The 22124-nt window shown below is 38.0% G+C and overlaps 1 protein-coding gene across 4 annotated transcripts in view; it reads right to left on the bottom strand.

Moving 5' to 3' along the window:
- The window catches only part of FAM168A (family with sequence similarity 168 member A), a 164250-nt gene extending 143769 nt beyond the window's left edge, over window positions 1–20481 (bottom strand). For 2 of the 4 annotated variants that reach the window (XM_031681335.2, XM_072969245.1), the window contains exon 1: window positions 19938–20481. The gene's annotated coding sequence lies outside the window, so the exon portion shown is untranslated. The remainder of the gene's footprint in view (window positions 1–19937) is intronic. The other 2 variants (XM_015238465.3, XM_006203354.4) reach the window with 2 other exon arrangements.
- Between the last annotated feature and the right edge of the window lie 1643 nt (window positions 20482–22124).

The following is a 22124-nucleotide window of genomic DNA, read 5'->3' as shown; positions in this document are numbered from 1 at the left end:
GACTTGAAACTATCCTGTACAACAACTACTCTATCCCAATACTCAAAAGAGAAGGCAATGATCCAGACAACATAATGTAGTGACTTGTAGTAAAGAAAAGCTGACATCCTCCCGAGAGAAAAATGAAAAAACTGGTGTCATACCAAAATCCAGAGCCAGAAGGCCTTCTTCGTATGAAAAAATCTTTATTTTAACCAATACACTGCAGCATTCAGATACATCAATAATGAAACACATTACAATTTTTGGTTGATATTCCACTTAGGAAAAATACCATCTGCATTACTGAAATGCTGTAAACAGAACCAATTTTCAGGGAAGAGATAACCTGAATATGACTGCATAAAATTAAGCTTTCTAGTCTGTGAAAGCAGATCCCCCACTTGCCAGCCACCTGCACCTCTTTAAATGAAAATATGCCAATATGCTCACCTGAGAGACACCAACTGATTCATGCACAAGCACAAGCTTCACTTGGAACTTCCCCCCACCTCAAATGAACACACTTAGCTGTTGGGGGCTAGGAGGAGCTGGGAATGAAACAAAATCTATTTTAACTTCTATGCATATTCCTAGAAAACTTAAAACTGGGATTTCAACTTAAGTGTCCTCATGAGATAAGCTACAGCTGTCACCTCCAATCCTACTCTTTCAACCAGTTTTCCACATACTGCCCAGTGTTCTAAGTTTTTCTAATCAAGGAGCCTCCCTCTTCTTTGCTCTATGGCTCGAAATTAGACCAAGATCCAAACCTCTAATCTAAACTATTACCTAAGTTCATGCAGCCTGCCTCACAGCTGTACTCCCACCCCCACTCCATTCTCACATCTACCATCCAGTTATATTCACTCAATGAGCAGGACCTCATTCTGGCCTCTGCTCTCCAGCTGTCCCCAAGAGCTAACATAAAACTCAACAAAATGCTTCCTTTATATAATTCAAGTGAAATTTAAAATTTCTTTCTTAAAACAGTAGTGAATTCTAAGTCCCACCTAGTTTAACTATGAAAGTCACATAATGATTACTATCTCACCTAGCATTTTTCAATTTAAAAGGCATCTTCACATCCATTATCTTATTTGATCCTCACAACAAAACGGGTCAGCTATTATTATTCCTCTTCCAAGTCTCAGCTATATAAATTCAGTTGTTCCCAGAAACTCAGCTAGTAAGCAGCAAAGCTAGAATCTACTAAGAGTACAAACAAGGAATCATAGATCTATCTAAATGTCCCTTGAATAAATTACCTAGTTTGGGCAGCAAGTTTCTAGAGAAAAATGAACTCTATCAGTTTAACAGCATCAACATGAAATGTAAAAAAGTGGCACTAGAAGTGGGCCATCTTTTAATAAATTCTGTGGCCAGCGATGAAAGAAGTATCAAATTATCCCAGTAGTTAACTAACAGTAGAGTTAGTAAAGAAGGAAGGAAACTAGCACTTACTGATCCCCTACTATGTTACAGGCATATAGTAGACACTATTACATACACTAACCTTAACATTCCTATAAAGTGAGTATCATATCCCTATTTTGCAGATAAGCAAAATGAAGCTTATGCCAGGGGTAAGGGTTAGTCAATGAGGGTTAAAAGGTTTATACAAGATCATCCAATAAGTGGCAGTGACAGTGGGAGGGTATAACTCAGTGACAGAGTGCATGCTTAGCATACATGAGGTCCTGGGTTCAATCCCTAGTACTTCCAATAAAAAAAAAAATGTTTTTAAGTGGCAGTGCCAAAATTTTAAAACCTAGTCCCAAACTACAACTCTGGGGCTATTTCCAGTGAATATACTATGCTCCGGCACCTTTTAAAGAAAGTTCCTAAAGCAGAGTATGTCTGGAAGGCCTTTAATGGTAAGATAATCAAAATACTCCACGTACTTAAAACTGCCAAAATAATACAAGATTAGATGACAGGAAGAACAATCAGATATATACATCAGATGCTAGGTACTAATACACTAATCACTAATACCTAAGAGCTTAATTAAAGAAACTTAAATGTATCTTCAGGTGTATATTCAGATTGTCAAATGCTATAATTGAAAACCTAGCATGAGCTTTGAATCTAGTCAACTGCCCACCACTAATTAGCTAAGATATCTTAATCTGGTCACTTAAATTCTCTGAATTTAGGCTTCTGCATATGTAAAATGGAAACAATACCTACCTCTCAGGTTCTAATTAAAACACCTAGGGCAATGTCTAGCACGTGGTAACCAGCCTCCTTTGCCCTCTGTGGATATGCCCAACAAATACACGTAGATGAAAATTTAAAACTCAAACATACGATTTTCCAAATAGAATGGAATGTTTGGTACCATGGAAAGTAAATATTCTGATAACTAAAATTTTGGATAGATAAAATCTTAATAAAAAAAAATTCCAGATGACAATCAAAACCCAGCTCAGCTTTTTTTTGCTTTGAATCCCTAAGCAGAATTTCTTCCCTGTTCAGAGATCCTCTAGTTACCTAGTAACCACCTGCCAGTCCCAGAAAGAAAGAAAACTGGCTCTGCATTGGACTAATTACCCAACCAGCCTGAACAATCTAAAATGAAGCATGGAATAAAGAGAATTGTTAGCCAGAATGTTAGTGAAATTATCCACAACAGGAGACCTCAGAATCCAAATACCACCGGGCAGTTATTTCCATGAGAATAAAATCACAATTTATGAGCCCTACAAATTACACCATTATTAAAACAAACATCCCATTGAGGCTACAGCTATCAGATAAATGGCTTTATTGTCCCCATTGTTTTCATCCACTGCAGCAAAGAGGTGCAAACTGAATGAGCAGTTACCAGAAGCAGCAATTTCTAGGAAATTACAAAGCAGACCTCCATCTTAAAGCTCCCTTTGTGTTGGGCTGTAAACACTCTGGTGGGGAAGAAGGGAAGGAGAATCAACTCTTCTCCACTGCCCTCAAACTCAAAGATCCTGACAACTTTACAAGCAGAGCTCATCAGTTATCCCCACATTTTCCTATCTGTTCTTCCCCTCAGTAGGTCATTCCTGGACTCACCCAGGAGGAAAACTCTGAACTTAGCAAATCCACTTTATTCATGAAGAAGCCTTTAGACAATTCTCCAACCCAAACAAACACAGACAGAAGAGACAAGAAAATGGCCTCTGGTTTCCCTGGCTCCCTCAGTACAAAGTACCTCCTGCTACAGCAATGAGAATTAATGAGAAAGTACAAAAACATGACATCACCCCTCCCACTATTCGGGAGAAAAAAAATCCCTTTACAATAACTGCTAGCATCATAAACCTCAAACTGCATTTTCAGACTTAAATGGGAAATCTGAGACACCATTTAATGGCTGTCCTGGGCCAAACATGGATCATGGAATGGGGAAGGCAAAAGTAATCCCTTCAGTAATAGCTCACTGAACTCCACAAATCTACCAATTTTGGAAACGGAAGGCAGGAAACTAATATCACTGGGTATCTGCTATTTGCCAACCACTGTACACACTTTATTTCTAATCCTCACAACAACCCTCTGAGGAAGACCAGACATCTCTTACTGACAGATGAGAATCCAAGCCTCAGAGAAAGTAAATAATTTGCCCAAGGTCACACAGCTACTAAACTAAGATTTGAATTAAAGTTGACTTAAAATTCTAAGCACTTTTAACCTTTGGTTAAAGCTACCTATTCATAAAACCTAATAAAATATACTTAAAAAAAAAAACCAAAACCTCTAGGATATTAAATTTAAATGCTAACTGAATCTTTTACAAAGTTCTAACACTACAAGACAGTCATGGGACAATGCAGGTGAACTATGATGTCACCATACAATTCATTTTCAAAATTCTCCTTTAATCCTCCCAACAAATTTGTGTGGAATGATCCTCCCCAACATTACATATAAGAAAACTAAGGCTCAGAAAAATTCTTATGACTTGCCCAAGGCACCATGGAAACTAAACCCGAAAACTGACTACAAGCTCATTGCTCATCCAATTTTATCACAATGCCAGACTTAAGCATAAAGAACACAAAAATCTGCTGTGGAGTTCTTGGCTTATTTATGAAGAACATCTGTTCATAATTAATAGCATGTGAAACATTGGGCACTGAGGAGAGAAGGAAGGAGTACCAGAAAGTCCTTTAGGGCCTCAAGCTGCCTAAGTCTAAATTTCCCTGTTTCAAGGAAGCTAATTCAGTGAGAGGGGACACAAGGTCTAGGTGATAGAAAAGCATTTTGGAGCTCTGAACTCCTAAATGTACTCTGGGCTACCAGCTGAAAGCTAGGTTGGTGACCTTCAGGGATTGAAGGCCAGCTATAACCAGCTACCATGCTAGGCTCTTTTTACACCGTTCCTCTCTTCCTCATGGTCCTTTGGGCTGGTGATAAAACAGAATTCCTATTTTACAGATGAGTAACCAAGCTGAGAAATAAAATGACTTCTCCAAAGTCACCCAACTAACACAGTGGCAGACTGGGGATCTAAATCCTGATTGCTCTGACTCCAAAACCACTGTTTAGTCTATAGTAATAGAAGGCAGACCAATGCTTGCTTGGATGAGGGATCAGGGAGAGCAGGAGGAAGAGACTGCTTAGGGAGACTTTGGGAGGTAATGAATATATTCACTACTTGAATTGTGGTGATGGTTTCACAGATGTATACATATGCCAAAACTTTGCGAACTATATTAAATTTGTGTCATTCACTTATTGTTCATCAATTTTACCTCAATAAAACTGTTTAGGGAGGAGAAAAACACAGTTCTTTTTACTAACCACTGACCATGACCCCAGAATACCTGCCTTTAAATTGTGTCTGACATACAGAAACCAGGTCAGAGTTCTTTCCCTAACCAATTTAGTTCTGAGTCTATGTAAACTGTCAGTAAAACATTAGTTTTAAGTACCTAAGACTAACAATTTACTTCCACTCTACAAAACTTCAGAATACATTGCCAAACAAATAAAACGTTAACTACAAAATGTAGCCTAGTAAAAAGACAAAGAGTAACTGCATCACCCAAACCTGGATTGAATCCCATCCTTAGTTCTTTCAAATGAATCTAGTCAGGCTGCTAAATCTGTATCCAGTTCCTCATTTATAAAATGAAAGTGATAACAATACTACCATTTATTGAAACTGTACTACGTGACAAACTCCAATCTAAGCACTTTATCTCATTATCTCATTTAATTCCCCCAACAACTATACACTGTGAATACTCCTATATCCCCATCTCATAGATGGATAAATAAGTTATATAAAGATTAAGTAACTTTGAGATCATAGAGCCAGTGAATGCAAGAGCTGGGATTTAAACTCACTTTGCAAAATTATGTGGAAGAACGCACTTGAAGAAAGAAGTAAAATGTTATCTGCGTTAATATAAATGACAGAACGTCTCCTCTCTTCTTTAAGCAAATTTCTCTAAAGAAGTCTACTGTATTCAAAGGGGAAACTTTTAATATTCTACAAATTAAACTTTTAACTGATTATGGCTAATGATGTGCACTTTACCCAACTTATCCCTAATTCTCTGCAAATTAACTATTATTTTTCTATTTTACTGATGGGGAAAATGCAATTTTGAAGTGTTAAATAATTTTTAATGGTGGCACAGACACAGGTCTTCTGACGAGAAATGGAGCTCTTTCGAATTCAGCTTGTATTCCAAGCTACCAAGAACCACATTCACTACTTTTTCAGAGACCACGCCTTAAGCATCTTAAGCAGTATGTTCCATAACAGCACAGAACCAAAGTTTTGTGAATTCTGGACTTAAAATTCTTTGCCTTAATTCATGATGCTTACAGTGTTAACACTTCATAAATGACATTTATGCACTAAGATACCCAATCTTTTTCTCTTTTCTGGTGTGGTTAATAATATTTATTTACCACATTAACGAGGTTCTTTCATGTATATTCCTCGCAACTTTCAAAAGTAGATATAGACGTGATTATCCTCACTTTACGGTGGAAAAAACTGAGATTCAGAGAGCTTAAACAACTTGCCCCAAATCAGACAGCTTAAGTGGCTGAGGTGGGGTTCAAATCCAGATTTTGTGATTCTACAATCCAGAATCTTCCACACACAAAACCCAGGCTTCCTTCAGAAATAAGTTCAGGTATCTATTCCTCCTAGACCTCTTCCCTGAAAAAGGCATTAACACCTCCCACACTGCTACTTATTTTACAGCATCTACAACACACTGAACTGTAATGTATTTGTTTATACCTTCTCCCTTGCACCAGGGAGCTCCTTAGAGACAGAGACCACATCTTAACTCATCTCTGTGTACCAGAACCTATCTGGCACAGAGTCTGACATCCAAGTTAACTAAACAAATGCATGCATAAATAATTATTTTTGCCTGCTACTAAGACTAAATATTTTTTGGAAGCCATAATTTAAATTGCCTCTTAGGAACTATGAAGGGTTCAATAAGGCTTAAAACCCCCATATTTCTTAAAGTCTCAGTCATCCCACCACCATAGTAGATATGTTAAATCCTACATTTAGGCTCAAAAAAATCAAATGCACAAGCAGAATACTTATACAATCTGGTTTTGCAGCATTCACTATGTTATCTAAAAGTTAAAATGTTATCTAAAACCAAAAAATTAATAAAGAGAAAACTTGGAAGCAGAGAAAAGAACTAAGAGTTAGAAAAGCAATCATGCATATATCCAGAAGGAATTTTAATTTAAAAAGACACATGCACCCCAGTGTTCACAGCAACACTATTTACGACAGTCAAGACATGGAAGCAATCTAAATGAGGTGCAGAAAAGCAAAATAACTTGCCCAAGTAAGGCAGGAAGCAAAGGTAAAATAGATGTATTATCTATTTCCTTAAAAATCTACGGAAAATTCATCCCATTGGATCTCTTTGATTTCTAAATGTCCAAATTATTTAAATAGTCTTATAGAGTCTATCTTAAAGACTGATTCTTTCTCCATGACAATAAATGGTGACCAGACCTTAGCATGCACCAATCTACACTGCAGTCCTACTCTGTAAAAACTGGTTCATTCATTTAGCACCAACTCAATTATTCAACAAAAAAGTACTATGCCCTACTAGGTTCCAGGTATCAAGGATAAACAAGTTATCAGTGAGATACTGTCCCTGGAAGATAGCACAGCATACAGAAAGACTACTCACAGGCTTTGGAGGTAGAAAAGTCTGGGGATAAACCCCACCCTAGTCACTTACTGGCTGATGAACCTGAGTAGGCTCCACATCTCTGAGCCTAAGTTTTCTCATGTGTAAAATAAAATAATTATGACCACCCTATAGGATAAGTGTGAGTTTAAATAAGATACTACACATAAAGGGCCTAGCACAATGTAGGCACACAATGAATGTTAATTCTCCTCCTCCTCCCCCAAACTAAGGCTCCAGGCTGTATAGGGGTGTTAGCTGAAAATTAAAATAATGCTTAATATCATAATACTCTGCTCAATCACAGTGAAAAACCAAAGACATTACACAACAAGATCACTTGGCTATGGCTTCATCTGCATCTTTTCCTTTTTCTACTGCAAATGCTCCAGGTTGAGGGTAGGAAGATAGAGAGACTTATACACAGCTATGCACACTTCTCTAAAGGCACTTCATACCTTTCCTTCACCACAAAGTGGTGAAGAATAAGCGTCAAGCCCAATAACTTTCTAACATCCTGACAAAGTTTTAAACTGCTCAAAAGTGTTTTGGTACTACTAAGCCAAGGGAAAACCAACAGCATGCTGGCTTTTAAAGCAATATTTTTAGTAAAAGTTTAACAAATCCACCTATTCTCCCAATAAGGAATAAGTAAAGCCTAGAAATACAAGTATACTAATAAATAAAACTAAACCATCTTGTATTAAATTAAGGCAGTGACACCAAACTGTGACAGTGTCATTGCATTCTGGCTGCACCAGAAAGAAGAAAAAAAAAAACTAGTTGCAGTTTCAACAGACAATGTTCCTAAGACAAGATGCAATAAACCTCCTAGAAGAAAACATAGGCAAAACATCTCACATATATCTCAGCAATATTCTCCTAGGGCAGTCTACCCAAGCAAAAGAAATAAAAGCAAAAATAAACAAATGGGACCTAATTAAACTTACAAGCTTTTGCACAGCAAAGGAAACCATAAGCAAAACAAAATGACAATCTGCAGAATGGGAGAAAATATTTGCAAAAGATGACAGTGAAAAGGGCTTGATCTTCAGAATATAGAAACAGCTCACAAGACTTAAGAAAAAAACAACCCAATCCAAAAATGGGTAGAAGACCTAAATAAGCACTACTCCAAGGAAGACATACGAATGACCAATAGGTACATGAAAAAATGCTCAATATCACTAATTATCAGAGAAATGCAAATCAAAACTACAATGAGGTATCACCTCACACCAGAGTGGCCATCATTCAAAAGTCCCCAAATAATAAATGCTGGAAAGGCTGCTGGAGAAAAGAGAACACTCCTACACTGTTGGTGGGAATGTAGTTTGGTGTGAATGTAGTTTGGTGCAGCAGTTACGGAAAACAGCATGAAGATTCCTCAAAAGACTAAAAATAGACATACCATATGATCCAGCAATCCCACTCCTGAGCATATATCCAGAAGGAACCCTACTTCAAAAAGACACCTGCACCCCAATGTTCATAGCAACACTATTTACAATAGCCAAGACATGGAAACAGCCTAAATGTCCATCAACAGATGACTGGATAAAGAAGTTGCGGTATATTTATACAATGGAATACTACTCAGGCATAAAAATGACAACATAATGCCATTTGCAGCAACATGGATGTCCCTGGAGAATGTCATTCTAAGTGAAGTAAGTCAGAAAGAGAAAGAAAAATACCATATGATATCATTCATATGGGGAATCTAAAAAAAAAAAAGCCAAATTAACTTATATATATAAGAGAAACAGACTCACAGACATAGAATACAGACTTGTGGCTGCTGGGTGGAGAAGGGTGGGAAGGGATAAACTGGGAGTTTGAAATTTGCAGATACTGACTAGTATATATAAAATAGATAAACAAGTTTATACTGCATAGCACAGGGAAATATTTTCAGTATCTTGTAGTAGCTCATGGTGAAAAAGAATATGAAAATGAATATATGTATATTCGTGTATGACTAAAGAACTGTGCTGTACACCAGAAATTGACCCAACATTGTAAACTGACTATAACTTAATAAAAAAAAATCCAACACAGCCAATTTAAATAAAACTATATGATTAATCAGACTTAATTTACAAACAAATTAATCTTAATTTGACTATATTTGATAAAAATAAGTATAATTATAGAGACAAAAGATTGTTTTAGTAGATATTCTAAATTTGTTTATTGAGGTCTCCATTTACTAAGACTCACTTCCCAGACCATTCCTGGCTGTTATATTGCTGTCAAGTATTAATAAAACTATATTCACTTCACTGCAACTTGCAATAAACAGAAAACAAAGGAAAAAATAGAGAATGTTCTTGCTGAAGCCACAAAAAATTATTAACTTTATTAAATTTCAGTCCTTAACTACACATCTTTTTAGTATTCTGTGATGAAATGGGAAATACACATAAAGCACTTTTAACTTTATTAAATTTCAGTCCTTAACTACACATCTTTTTAGTATTCTGTGATGAAATGGGAAATACACATAAAGCACTTCTGCATACCAAAAACAAGCATTAGAGTTAGCTCAAGGAGAAACACTAAGGCACTTGTGCAACTGAGTTGCAAGCTGAACTAGCTGCTTTCTTTCCCCCATGAAACATCATTTTTACTTGAAAGAAATACTGTCAGACAAACTGATTATTCAGACTTGGATGTTTGGCAGACATTTTTTCAAAAATGAACAATGTGAGACTGTCACTTCAAGGAAAATAACTGTCAGTATTCGTTGCCAACGATAAAATTTGAGCTTTCAAACGAAAATTAGAGACTTGTCTGATGAGACTGGTGGTGATATTAACAAATGTGATTTTTTTGACATTATATAATAAAATGTCAACATTTTAGAAGCTCTGTATAACTCAATGAGCCAACATTTTCCAAATGACCAATGTATGATGATACAAAATTACACATGGGTAGAAAATCCATTCAAAGTACAAAACAGACCAATGGACTTTAGTGTAACAGAGCATGAAAGGCTCACTGATACGGTTTCAGATTCCACAAGGTAATGGACCTTTACGAAACTACCAGCTGACAAGTTCTGGTGTAGTATAAGAAGAAAGAATATCCACAATTACCTAAAAGTCAATTAAAACATTCCTTCCTTTTCTAGCTACATAAGTATGTGGGACTGGATTTTCTTTACATACCACAAAGAAAATAACCAGTTGCAACAGACTGAATGTAGAAGCAGATATGTATCCAGTCAGACAGTAAAGAGATTTGGAAAGATATAAAATATTATTCTTCTAATTTGGGGGGATAATATAGTTATTTTCACTAAAATAAGCTAATATTTAATGGGTTTATTATTTTAAATAAGTAGTTTTTAATTTCACAGATTTAATTTTTTACACATTAAATATTTGATAGATACAACCCACACACAAGAGCTCTCTGGGGTCTTTAACAGTAAGAGTGAAGACACCAAAATGTTTGAGAACTATCACTATACAGCAATGAGCAAGAATAAACTACTGCTACATACAAAAACATAAATAAATCTTACAAAGTGGAGTGCAAAAAGCCAGTCATACCTTATAAAAGTTCATAAACACAAAAATAACCTATGGATTGGAAGTCAGAATATTTATGGGTTACCATGGTAACATCCCCTATCTTGATCTGAGTGCTGCTTATACTTTCTGTGCACTTTTCTTCATATGTTATATATACCTCAATACAATTTCTTTTTAATTTCTATTTTCTATAAAAACATACACCCACACACACACCTGCCTTAGGCTCACCTGAAGAAGTTTTGTTAGCACTAGTCAGGGTAGAACTGCAGCATGTTTTCAAATGTGTATCCAAGCTACTACTCCTCAACATTGCTAGGTTGAAAATACTGATCTAAGAATTTAAAATCAGAGAGCTTTATATACAGTAGAGTAAAAAGAACAAGAGCTTTGAAGCAAGGCAGTTCAGGTTTTTCATACAAGCTTCTCTTCTCTATGCAACCAAAAACAAGCTACTTAATCCCTACAAGCCTCAGTTGCTTCAGTTTCCTCTTTGGTAAAATGGGCACAATATCCTAAACAGTGTAAATATGAGGATTAAAGTACATACGGGAGAGAAAGCACCCAGCATATTGCCTACTACAGATACTCAAATGTTAAGCCTCTTCTGTCTTTCCACCCTCATCTCTTACTAGTCCTAAGGCCAGAAATACATTACCCTCTTGAGTCTTGATTTCTTCATCCTTAAAATGAAAAGAATGCAACATGACCAACCCATGTACTGTAGATCAAATAAAATAATTATATTTGCAAAAGTGTAAATAATGTAACTATATTTACAGAGATTTTTGCTATCAATTCAAAATAAGAGTGAAGAGAACACATAAGAAAACTAGGATATGTAAAAAAAGGTATAAAACAGAGGCTAGAAAATATAAGCATCAGCAGAAACTGTCAAGTTTAAAGGACATGATCAGAAGCCAAATCAAATCATAATCTCTAGTGGAAGCAAGGATTGAAGCTTACTGTGAAAAATATACTAGTCTACGGTTCCTTCAAAATGTCTTTATCCAAGAAAAAGCACAATCTGTATCATCATAAAAATGGATATATTCTAAAGGACCCAGACACTTGCCTAAATAGAGGAAGGTGGGAAAGCTTTTTTGGAGTCTTATAAACCAAGGTGTTCTTAGAGTAACTTTTTCAGAAATCAATGGCCCATTTAATAAAATGTTTTTAGATAAACAGAGTCGTTTGACAAAAAAGGTTCTGTACAATTGTTTTCAATACTAAAGCTATGCCTAACTGCCTAAAGAAGTAAATTTTACAATAAATAAAACAAGTGAACTTGCTTTTAGTCTGTTTGTTCTTCAATATTCTACAACTTTAAGTTTGATTTCTGATAACATACCAGAGATTGTCAAGCTATGGCATACCCAAGGCCTGTTTTTGTACAGCCTGTGAGCTAAGAATGAAACACAGTAGGAGGGAAGGAGGAGAAAAGGGAAAGAACGAGAAAAAATAAGAGACTGTATGTAGCCTGCAAAGCCTAAAATATATATATGTATATATATATATATATATTTTTTTTTTACAGAAGGCATTTGCCAACCCTGAGCACACCATCTTGCTGTCTTCTACTTTTGAACCTTGTGCTATATACATCATCAAAACCTTTATCAATCCAATTAAATTCTAAATTCCATTCTAAATAAATAAAAACCTACATCTGGAAAAACACGTATCACCTTACCCTTCATTAGAATATCATACTACTGGTCTGTCATCTCTCCTTACTAGGTTCAGTTCAAAAATTAATCATTCACTACTTGCAAGGTACCCTCCAGGAGCTAGGACTATAAAGATTACTACAACACATCCCCTGTCCCCAAGAAAGTTAAGTGAAGGAGCAGACAGAAAGTTAATTTTCCTAAAACAGGATAAGTCCTATGACAGAGGCACACACTGGGTGCTTCCTGTGAACAAACAGGGGCTCTTATGACAACCTTAAAGATTCTGAAAGGTTTCTTGGAGATGCACTCAACCCAGAGGGATGAATAAAAGGAGAAACAGTATGAGCAAAGAAAGATGTGAAACTGTAAGATAATCTGTAGAAACTATGCTGTTCAGTATTACCAGTGATGGGAGCTCATGCAGGAGTACATCAGGACAGGTCACATAAGGCCTAATATGCCATGCTAAGGAGCTTAGACTTTAGAGCCAATGAAGGGATTTAAGCAAGGGAGTGATGTGAACATATACACCTATTGGGTAGATGTTCTGGCTGCTGGGTGGAAGATAGGTTTACTAGATGGGTGATACAGAAACTAGCTAGGAGGCTACTGTGCTTGTCTAGGTAAGATTAGGGTCTGAGCTAAGGTGATAATAGTAGGAAATGGGAAATAAAATTCAGAAATACTTGGAAGGATTTATTTTTGGCTATAGAGCTAAGGGAGAAGATAGAATATTAGCACAGATTCATATCTTGAATGACTGGATGAATGAGAGTGCCTTTAAGTTAGGACAAAACTAAAGGAAGAGATGATTTTAACTCTTGGGAGAGTGTACAAAATGGGAGAGGTCAGAAGAAGTAGATGGGAAAAATGAGTTCTGTTTTAGACCTACTGAATTTGAGGATCGTCAAAAAGGATTTGTGAAGGTGGCCAATAGCCAGGAAGATATAAAGGCCTAGAGCTCAGGAAAGAGCTCTGAACTGGAGATAGAGGTTTTGAGAGTCATCAGCATATAGTAGCAGCTAAAGCCAAAATAGTACAGGCAAGACTTCTCAAGAAAAGAATCTTAAAAAGTCCAGTGAGCCAAGGAGCCAACCCTAAGGAGTATCAACATTTACTGAGAAAGCAGAAACAATGAAGATCTCTTCTCAAATATCAGCTAGTTTCAATAGCTTCAAAAATCTCTTCCTGCTAAACAACAAACTGGGAAGAACTGTGACATTAGTACAGCTCACCTAATGGACAAGGTAAAGATTAAGGAATTCAATAGGGAGAGGGCTTTCCAGGTGGAAGGCACAGCATATGGAAAGAATAGCAGCATTACAATACAGCTTGGCCAGGGACTTGTTTATTTGGTTTTACAGTGGGTATACATGCTAGAAAGCCCTTAAAAAAGAGGCACAAAGTAAAGCCTGTAAGAACGCTGGAAGGGAAAAATCAAAAAGGACTGCGCTGTTGATATCATAAGCCATCCTTAACCTCTCCTGTCCCCACACATCCACATATCCTTCAAGTCTCAGCTCAAGCATTCTCCAAACATCTCTTTTTCCTGCTCCCCCAGACACATCAGGTCATGCCAACCACCATCTCCCAATGGTCCTTGCCCATGTTCCCAGTGTAGCATTGATTCCACAATGCTACAGTTGTGTGTGACATATCTGCCTCCACACTAGATTAACTATAAGCTCCTTAAGAGCAGGGAATTTTAATTTTTGTATCCCGTACTCCCAGCACTTTCTTACTGCCATCTAATAACCACTCAATAGATACTTGTTTTTTGACAGATGTTTCAAACATATTTGTCACACACACAACTACTAACTCCTTGGCCTTGGAATATGTTACAGTTGAGGATTTACAGTCTTTGTTTTGCTTTACCTATGGTAATATTAAAATTAATTTGTATTCCACATGTAAAATGAGTGAGGGGAAATGTAGCCCAGGAAAACACTGAATAATAAAAGAACAGCCTGGAGGAAAAATCAGCCCTAAACAATTCATAAGTAAAATAAAAAACAACAGTAGTATTTATCATCTTAAGTACCAACTATGTATGTGCCAGTCAGTGTTCCAGGTTCTTTGTCCTTATCTCATTTAATCCATTGAACAGCCCAACAACTGAGTATTATTTCCCTTTTACATATGCACAAATAATTCATCTCACTGTACTACTCTGTCTCTGTACTAAGTTACAAGTAGAAAACTAAGTGGGAAATGACTGTATTTGTCAGGCTAGTAAAGCACAAACATTGTATACTGCATTCTCCACTTCAATAAAGCCTCAATTTTTCAGTTTCATTTTGAGCAAGCCAGCACAGTTAATGTAGAACCATGTCCCATAAATTCACTAGGAGGAGAAAGTCCTCTAGCACCCTCTCCATCCCACATCAAACAATCTTCAAGTTTTAAAGGAGAAACTGTGAACTGATGCGTATTCCTTCTCCACTGGGAGAAGAACCCTTCAGAAAGGCAATAAATCAATTATGTCAAGCTTTTCACCTCTGTGTGGGGTGCCCTGATTTCAGGTTTGTAAAGTGGAGGTGGGAAAAAAAAACCAACTTTTACATAGTCCTTTACAGTTTAAAAAGTATTTTCACATTTATTACTTCCTTTGAGCCCCATTTTATAAATAAGTAAACTGAAGCTCAAACAGATTATTAATGAATTTGGATTTCAAATTTCTTAGACAAAAAATTTTTGGTGTTTAAAATCCTATTTCCAAGGGGAGGGTATAGCTCAGTGGTAAAACACATGCTTAGCATGCACGAAGTCCTGGGATCAATCCCCAGTACCTCCATCAAGATAAATAAATAAGCCTAATTACTCCCTTCCTCCCCCCAAAAAAACCCTATTTACAAGTATGATTGATTCACATCTGGATAATCTGATTATCCATAAATGCAAATTGGCTTCCTCTTGCTATCTAGACTACCCACATATGTATGCATATGCATACTTACATACATATACTGAGGCATATATATTTTACATACTTATATATAATACACATATAAATAAGAAGCGTTGCTGGGTAATGGGACTATAGGCAATAATTTTGCTTCCTTTCTCTTTTGCAATTTCCAATTTCTATCATGAGCATGTTATTTTAATTAATGGTGGAAGAAATAAAGCTCTTTTAAAATTAAAAAAATAAGAATAATAAAGCAAGTCAGAAGAATACTTACACTATGATTCTATTTATATAAAGTTGTAAATGTTAAAAAAATATATTGTTTATGCTACACTTTTCTTTGTAAAACTATTTTTAAAAGCAAGATAATGATTCATACAAAATTCAGGAATGTGGTTACTTCTGAGGGATAAGAAAGAAGATTCAATCAAACAGGGAATCAGGAAGCTTGAAAGGTACTAAAAATCTTTTTGTTAAGCTGGGCAGCAAAAACAGGTCTTCAATTTATTATCATTCTTTAAAACTAAAGATTCATGTTATATGCACTTTCATACCTATGGTTTATTTCACAATTTAAAAAGAAGATAAAGAGGATTGAAGAATCAGAATTTCAGGGCTGTAACCCAAACTCTTCCACTTACTGACTGTGTAATATCTTAAGCAAGTCATTTAACCTCTCAGAGCAGTTTTTCTTCTCATTTTATACCTGAGGAAGCTAACAACTAACATATGTTTAGTACTTTATCGTTTAAGTTCCTAGACTGTTTGCATGTAATAAACATGCAAATACACAGATAAACCATAAAATAATAATACAAAGTAATACCTCCTTAATAAATAATAAGAACTCAATGGTAGGACACACAAGGCTATTCACTCTAGTGTCTTCCTGTTTAATAATAATAGCAACACTAATTTTTTTTAATATGTACTATGTAACACACTGTATTAAATGCTTTCCATGGATTATTTTGTTTAATCCTCAAAACAACCCTATAAGTTTAGTTCTCTTATCCCCATTTAACAGATGAGACTATTGTGCCCAAGGTCACATAGCTAGTAGTGAATGGTGGACAGACTTCAAAACCTATACTCTTTCTTAACCACATTAGTTTTGCCTCACCTTTCTCATTACGTTTAAATCCCTATCTCTCCCACAACACTGAAAACTCCTTGACCTCTGTTTTTTTGTTCATTTTCATTTCCCCTGGCACTTAGCAAGCAGTAAGTAAATAAATACTGAACAAATATTTCATATATGTACAGTATTTTCAGGACATAAAATTATTTCAGGACATGAACTGATTTGTTCCCCCTGGCAGCTTTGTAAAGTATGAGTTTTTTATTTACCATTTTAATTATATTTAATTGCACAATTTAATGGAAGTAAGTACATTCACAATGTTGTACAACCATTACTACTAAGTATGAAAGGTTTTTAATGACTTTACTAAAATCACTCAGCTATCAAGTGGTGGAAAGGGGATTCGAACTCAGGACCCTCTACACCTAAATTCACAAGCTATTTATTCTACTAACGTACCTGTCTACCAATACTTCCATTGCTCTTCTCTTCTCACCGCAATACTGGAAGAATCAAACAAGGTAAAGATTCTAAAACACTTCATATACATTCCTACTGCAAAGGTGAACACACTTGTGAAGGGGAAAAAAAAAAATCCACCAAGACATTTCTCCCAGGCAATCACTTTTCATTGAGCTCTCAAAAGCTAGGGCTTTAATATAAATATCCCACCTCTAGATCAAGCCTGCAGATCCACAAAAGCAATGTCTGAACTCCAGATTAAAGTTATGAGGAGAAATGCATGCATTCATTAGATTACACTCATCGAATTACAGGTAACTGCTCAAACCTGATTTCTATTGTAATAGACAGGTTCCTCATAACAAAACACTTTCAATTCCAAGGATAAGTCCAACCTTTGATCATTCTGCCTATTTTGGAACTATCAAAAAGAAAAAGATTCTAAATATTGGGTATTTTATGTGCTCAACTGTGAGAGCCAAGGAAAATGGTTTGTTTATGAGCTGAACTCTGAAGCCTGAACAAAAAAGAATTATTTTGATCCTGTTGGTGCCAATTTTATCCTCTTTACATCCCTCCTCATTTTTTCTCAGTCTGAGCTCTAATCAACAGATACTTCATGTTTAACATATCATAGTTAAGGCAATTAAGTCCAGAAAACTGTTTCCCTAAAGATGTTTTCTCCATTAACACCCCTCTCTGCCTTCCAGCATCACCATTCTGCCATGAGAATGAGCATATTATTAAGCTTTAAATAAAATTTCTAAGCAATAGATGGAGATATTGTTTTGTAGTTAATGCAATGTGCTTACAGCTCCTAAAAAAAAACAGAATAAAAATGATTCTATATGCTTTTTTAGCCACATCTGACAGAATTTTGATCACCTGAATTCCTTTAGAAGAAAATTCAATCTATAGAAATACAGTCCAATTATTTTAAATCTTATCAAGTAATATCAAAAGAGAATCAAATGAAAAACTCCATCAATACCAAACCATCTCACCAATGAATATTTATGACATTTCCGTATTTCCTGTCTTCTTTCTGTTTACATAAAGCGGAGGTGCCAAGATTCATCTCAGCATTATTAGCCTGCAATACAATGATGGACCTAATTGCCTTGTAAACCAGAACACCAATAAATGGAATCTTCAAGCAATCAATTTTAAGAGAAGAAAAAAAAAAAAAACCCTAAGCTCTTTCTGCATACATGCACATTGCCTGACTAGGAATTAAATGCAGCCTCATATTCTTCAATCTTATTCATCGTTCTCAAGCAAGGAATGCTCCCTCAACTACCTCAAGCTCATCGAATCTACTTAATACCAAATTTCAGGACTAATTATTAAACGCACCTGGGCGAGGGCAGAAAGGAGAAGGCACAGACATCATATATAAAGATATCTATTACATTCCAGTTTCATCTTCTCCACCTTCAGTCTGGGAGTGGGTTTCCCCCCCACACCCCAAATTTCTTCTTATAATACATGAATAAAAGAAGATATCCTCCCCTCCTCAATTCTACTTTAATTGAAGCCCCTCTCAACTTTACCCTTTGTGTTGATTTACTTCCAAATATGATACTACTATAAATGAAACAAACAAAAAAGATTAAACAGCTGAAGAAGTCCTCTAGAAAAAAAAGCCTTTAGAGAGGGAGGGCACAGCTCAGTGGTGGAGTGCATGCTTAGCATGCATGAGGTCCTGGGTTCAATCCCCAGTACCTCCATTAAAACAAATAAATAAGCCTAACTGCCTCCCCACTGCTCCCCCCCTCCAAAAAAAAAAAAAAAGTAGAGTCTTTAATATACCTTCTCTGTCCCCAGCAAAATCCCCCAACCACAGGTTCCAAAGCTGTTCACTTAAGTCCAACCTCTAAACCTCTTGTCTCTTGGAAGGCCATCCCAATCCTTCCCCTCCAGAATTATCCAATCTGCCTCTTCCCAGCACTGCTAACTGCCCCTCTCCATCCTCCCTGCCCCCTCCATACCAACAACTCCAGGTCTCCCACTCCTTAATTAGCCCCATCTGCTACCTCACTATCAGCAACCACCTCTCCAGTCCTACCAGTTCATCTCAGATATTCCTTGTCCTAAACTCCCTCTGCTACCTTGGCCTAGGGACATTTTCTTCAAGATAACGTCCCCCTACTTTGCTCACCACCTGCTACTATTCTTTCACTGAGTCCAGCCCAGGAGCATCTTCTATGCCCTCTGTCTGGAACCTGTACCCAGGGAGTCACCATGCCCCTTTCAGTGGTTGTAAAATCACTCTAAATCCTATCCCACTGTGCTTCCCCTACCCCAATTTCAATCCTTCTCTGCCCATTTGGGGCCTAACTTGTAATTTACTCCCCTACTGCCAGCTCACCCTCACACTCCCCTCAGTTAAAGTCCCACCCCCACCAGCTCCTATTCAATCTCCATAAGCACTCCCCAGGAAAACCCCAAATTCTACCTCCTCTGCTCTCCTAACACACGCTATTTCGTAAGTTTCCACAAATTCCACCACCCCCAGATGACAAACATCCACTTCAAATTCAGGTCTCAACCCATGTCAAGCCCCTCATCATCAGCTCTTACCACCTCTATCAACCTGCCCTAAGTCCACCCCAAATTCAATCCCCAGGGTCCTATCCAACCCTGCAATCTCACTCTATTGAAATCATCCCTCTACCACGCAACCCAGCCCGGGTCCAAACTGTCAACTGCTCCAGGCCAATCCCAAATCCACCACCCTCATTCAGTCCCCTCCCCCATTAAAAACCATCCCACTTCAGTCTCATCATCCGTCTCGCCCAAAACCACCCAAATTCCACCCCAACCCGAAAACCTCACGCTCCAGTCCCAGGTCTGGTCATTTCCCATTAAAAGTCCTCTTCCCTTATCCCTCCCCCCAGAACCTGCTGGTGTCCCACCCTCACCCCACCCCCAGCCCGCGCCTGGACAAGTCTCCCCTGCCAGCTCGCCGTTCCACTGCGACCTCAATCCCCTTTCTCCAACCTGTGCGGGGGCTCCACAGCCCCCACTCTCATTCTCCCCAGTATCACCAGCTCAGGCTCAGGGCGAGCGAACCGGGGTAGGGTGGGGGTTGGGGGGGAATCTCACCGGCGAGCCGCTGCAGGCGAAAACGGAGGTGGCGGCGGCGGCTGAGGCGACGATGCCCTTGTCTTCTCTGGAGGCTACAGAGGCGACACTCTCGCTCCCTCGCCCGTGTCCAGTGAGGTGGCGGATGGCGCGCAGGCACCGGGAGCCTCCTCCTCCTCAGCGAGTCGGCTCCGAGTCCTCTGCAGTAGCCGCCGCCAAGCCCGACGGGTGGGGGGATGGGACGCTGGGCTGCGGGCGAGGGAGGAGGAGGCTGAGGGAAGGGGCGGGGGGCCGCTGAAAACAGTGGGGAAGGAGGAGCCGGCGCGGCGCCGCGACACGTTCCACAGCTTAAGCGTGCCGGGACCACAACTCCCGGCATACCCCGCTCAGGTCCGCGCGCGGCCTGCGCCTGCCGCCGCGCGCCCGATGCTAAGGGACTGCTCCCTCCACGGTTACGGACAATGGAATAAAGCCATAAAGCTAACCATCCGCAGGCGGTTTTTGTAGATTCAGACCACGGAAAAGGGAAGTTAGGTCACCCCCAAGGGCCCCATCCCCAAGAAAAGATGTTCGCAGCGTCTCCAATCTCTTTACAAGCGAGCGCGCGCAAACCCTCACACAGACCGCCCCACCGCCGGCCGCGGGACTGCATTTCCCAGCATGCCCCACAACCTCCTGCCCTCCTTCCGGACCCTTCTCAAACCCAGTACTACAGTTCCCAGGGAGTGTGGTCTCCGCGAAATGCTGGGAATTGCAGTTCTCAGTTTTTCCTCCATGTTAAGAAAAAGAAGTGAAAGAGGAAAAAGGGAAGGAAATAGACGGACCCACGAGGACAGGCTTAGATAGGCTAGATCACCTGGGAGTCTGTAGTCTCTTCGCCGTCCTCGTTGTCTCACACCAGAACTAATGCAGCAGCTTCCCCCTAGTCTCCCTGAAAATCTGTGGACGATTTGGCACTTGAACCCAAATGTAAAAAGAGAGTACTTCTTGACCCAGCTCCATTACTTTTAATAATTTACCTTAAAAAGATAATCAAACAATTTGGAAAAGAGGAATGCACAAAATTGTTGTATGAGGTTGTTGATTATAGTGGGGGAAAATGTCAATGTCCTTCAATAGGCGCTGGTTAAATAAATTACATATACAAATAATGCAGTACTAAGCAGCCATTTAAAATAATGCTACGGATCTATTTCTTGGCATCAAAAGCTATTCACAATTTATTCTTGAGGAAAAAATTTGATAATAAAACAGCATGTTTAGAATGATCCAATTTATGTGAGGCTGAATCAATATTCTATAAGCAGAAAGATTTCAGGAAAGAGGTTCCCCAAAATAGTATCTGTGATTATCTTGGAGTAAAGAGTGTCAGATTTCAAGTAATTTTTATTTCATATTGCCTGAATTGTTTAAAAAGAGCACACAATTCTTTAGCTATGACTATTTTCAAAAAATACAATTTCCAAGTCAAACAGCCTCTCTTTGCTGTCTAAAAGCTTTCCATAGCTTTCTATTGCCCTTCATGGTGCTCCAAGACAGGGCCTGTGTGGTTTTACTGTGAGCTCAACAGTTCCACTATTAAAACAAATAATAGTGGTCACTTTCAATTCATAAAACAACATTAAGTTAGTAGGGAGGATTTTCTCAATTTTCATTGTCTCTTCTCAAATTTTTCCCTCTTCTGGTCTTTCCACACCCATTTCCTCCTTTTCTCCTACTCATTTTTTTTTCTTTTTTGTCTCCTACTCATTCTTGAAATTTAAGCCAAAGTCCTACCTTCCCTAGAATATATTTTAGGCATACTGAGTTTCCTTATATCTAAATTATTATAGCAATGGTTTCTAATCTGTAGCCCAGAGAGGATTGTGGGAAGGAGGAATGAGGAAGGAGGAACAGAGTTATTGTAAAGGATCTTCAAAGTTCTACTTAAACATTGTCTGTAGATGGAGTAAATAAGTCTTACATTTAAATTTTTTTTCCTTCTGTGTCCTGCCCCTCTAGAATATGGAATATAATATCAGGTGATCTCTGACTTAACATAAATCCTATAGTCGATTACAGTATTTTAGATTTTATGTTATTATTCCTTGCTGTTTTACAAGAAACACCAGAACACTTGAGCTCCACTAGCCAGACCTCTGGAGAAGTGCAGGCCTCCTAGAGAAGGTCCAGGTTGCCTAAATCAAAGGTTAACTTGGTCCATAGTCT

This window comes from Vicugna pacos, chromosome 10, assembly GCF_048564905.1.
Source record: "Vicugna pacos chromosome 10, VicPac4, whole genome shotgun sequence".
Classification (NCBI taxonomy): Eukaryota; Metazoa; Chordata; class Mammalia; order Artiodactyla; family Camelidae; genus Vicugna; species Vicugna pacos.
This window is presented reverse-complemented; position numbering and strand designations above follow the sequence as displayed.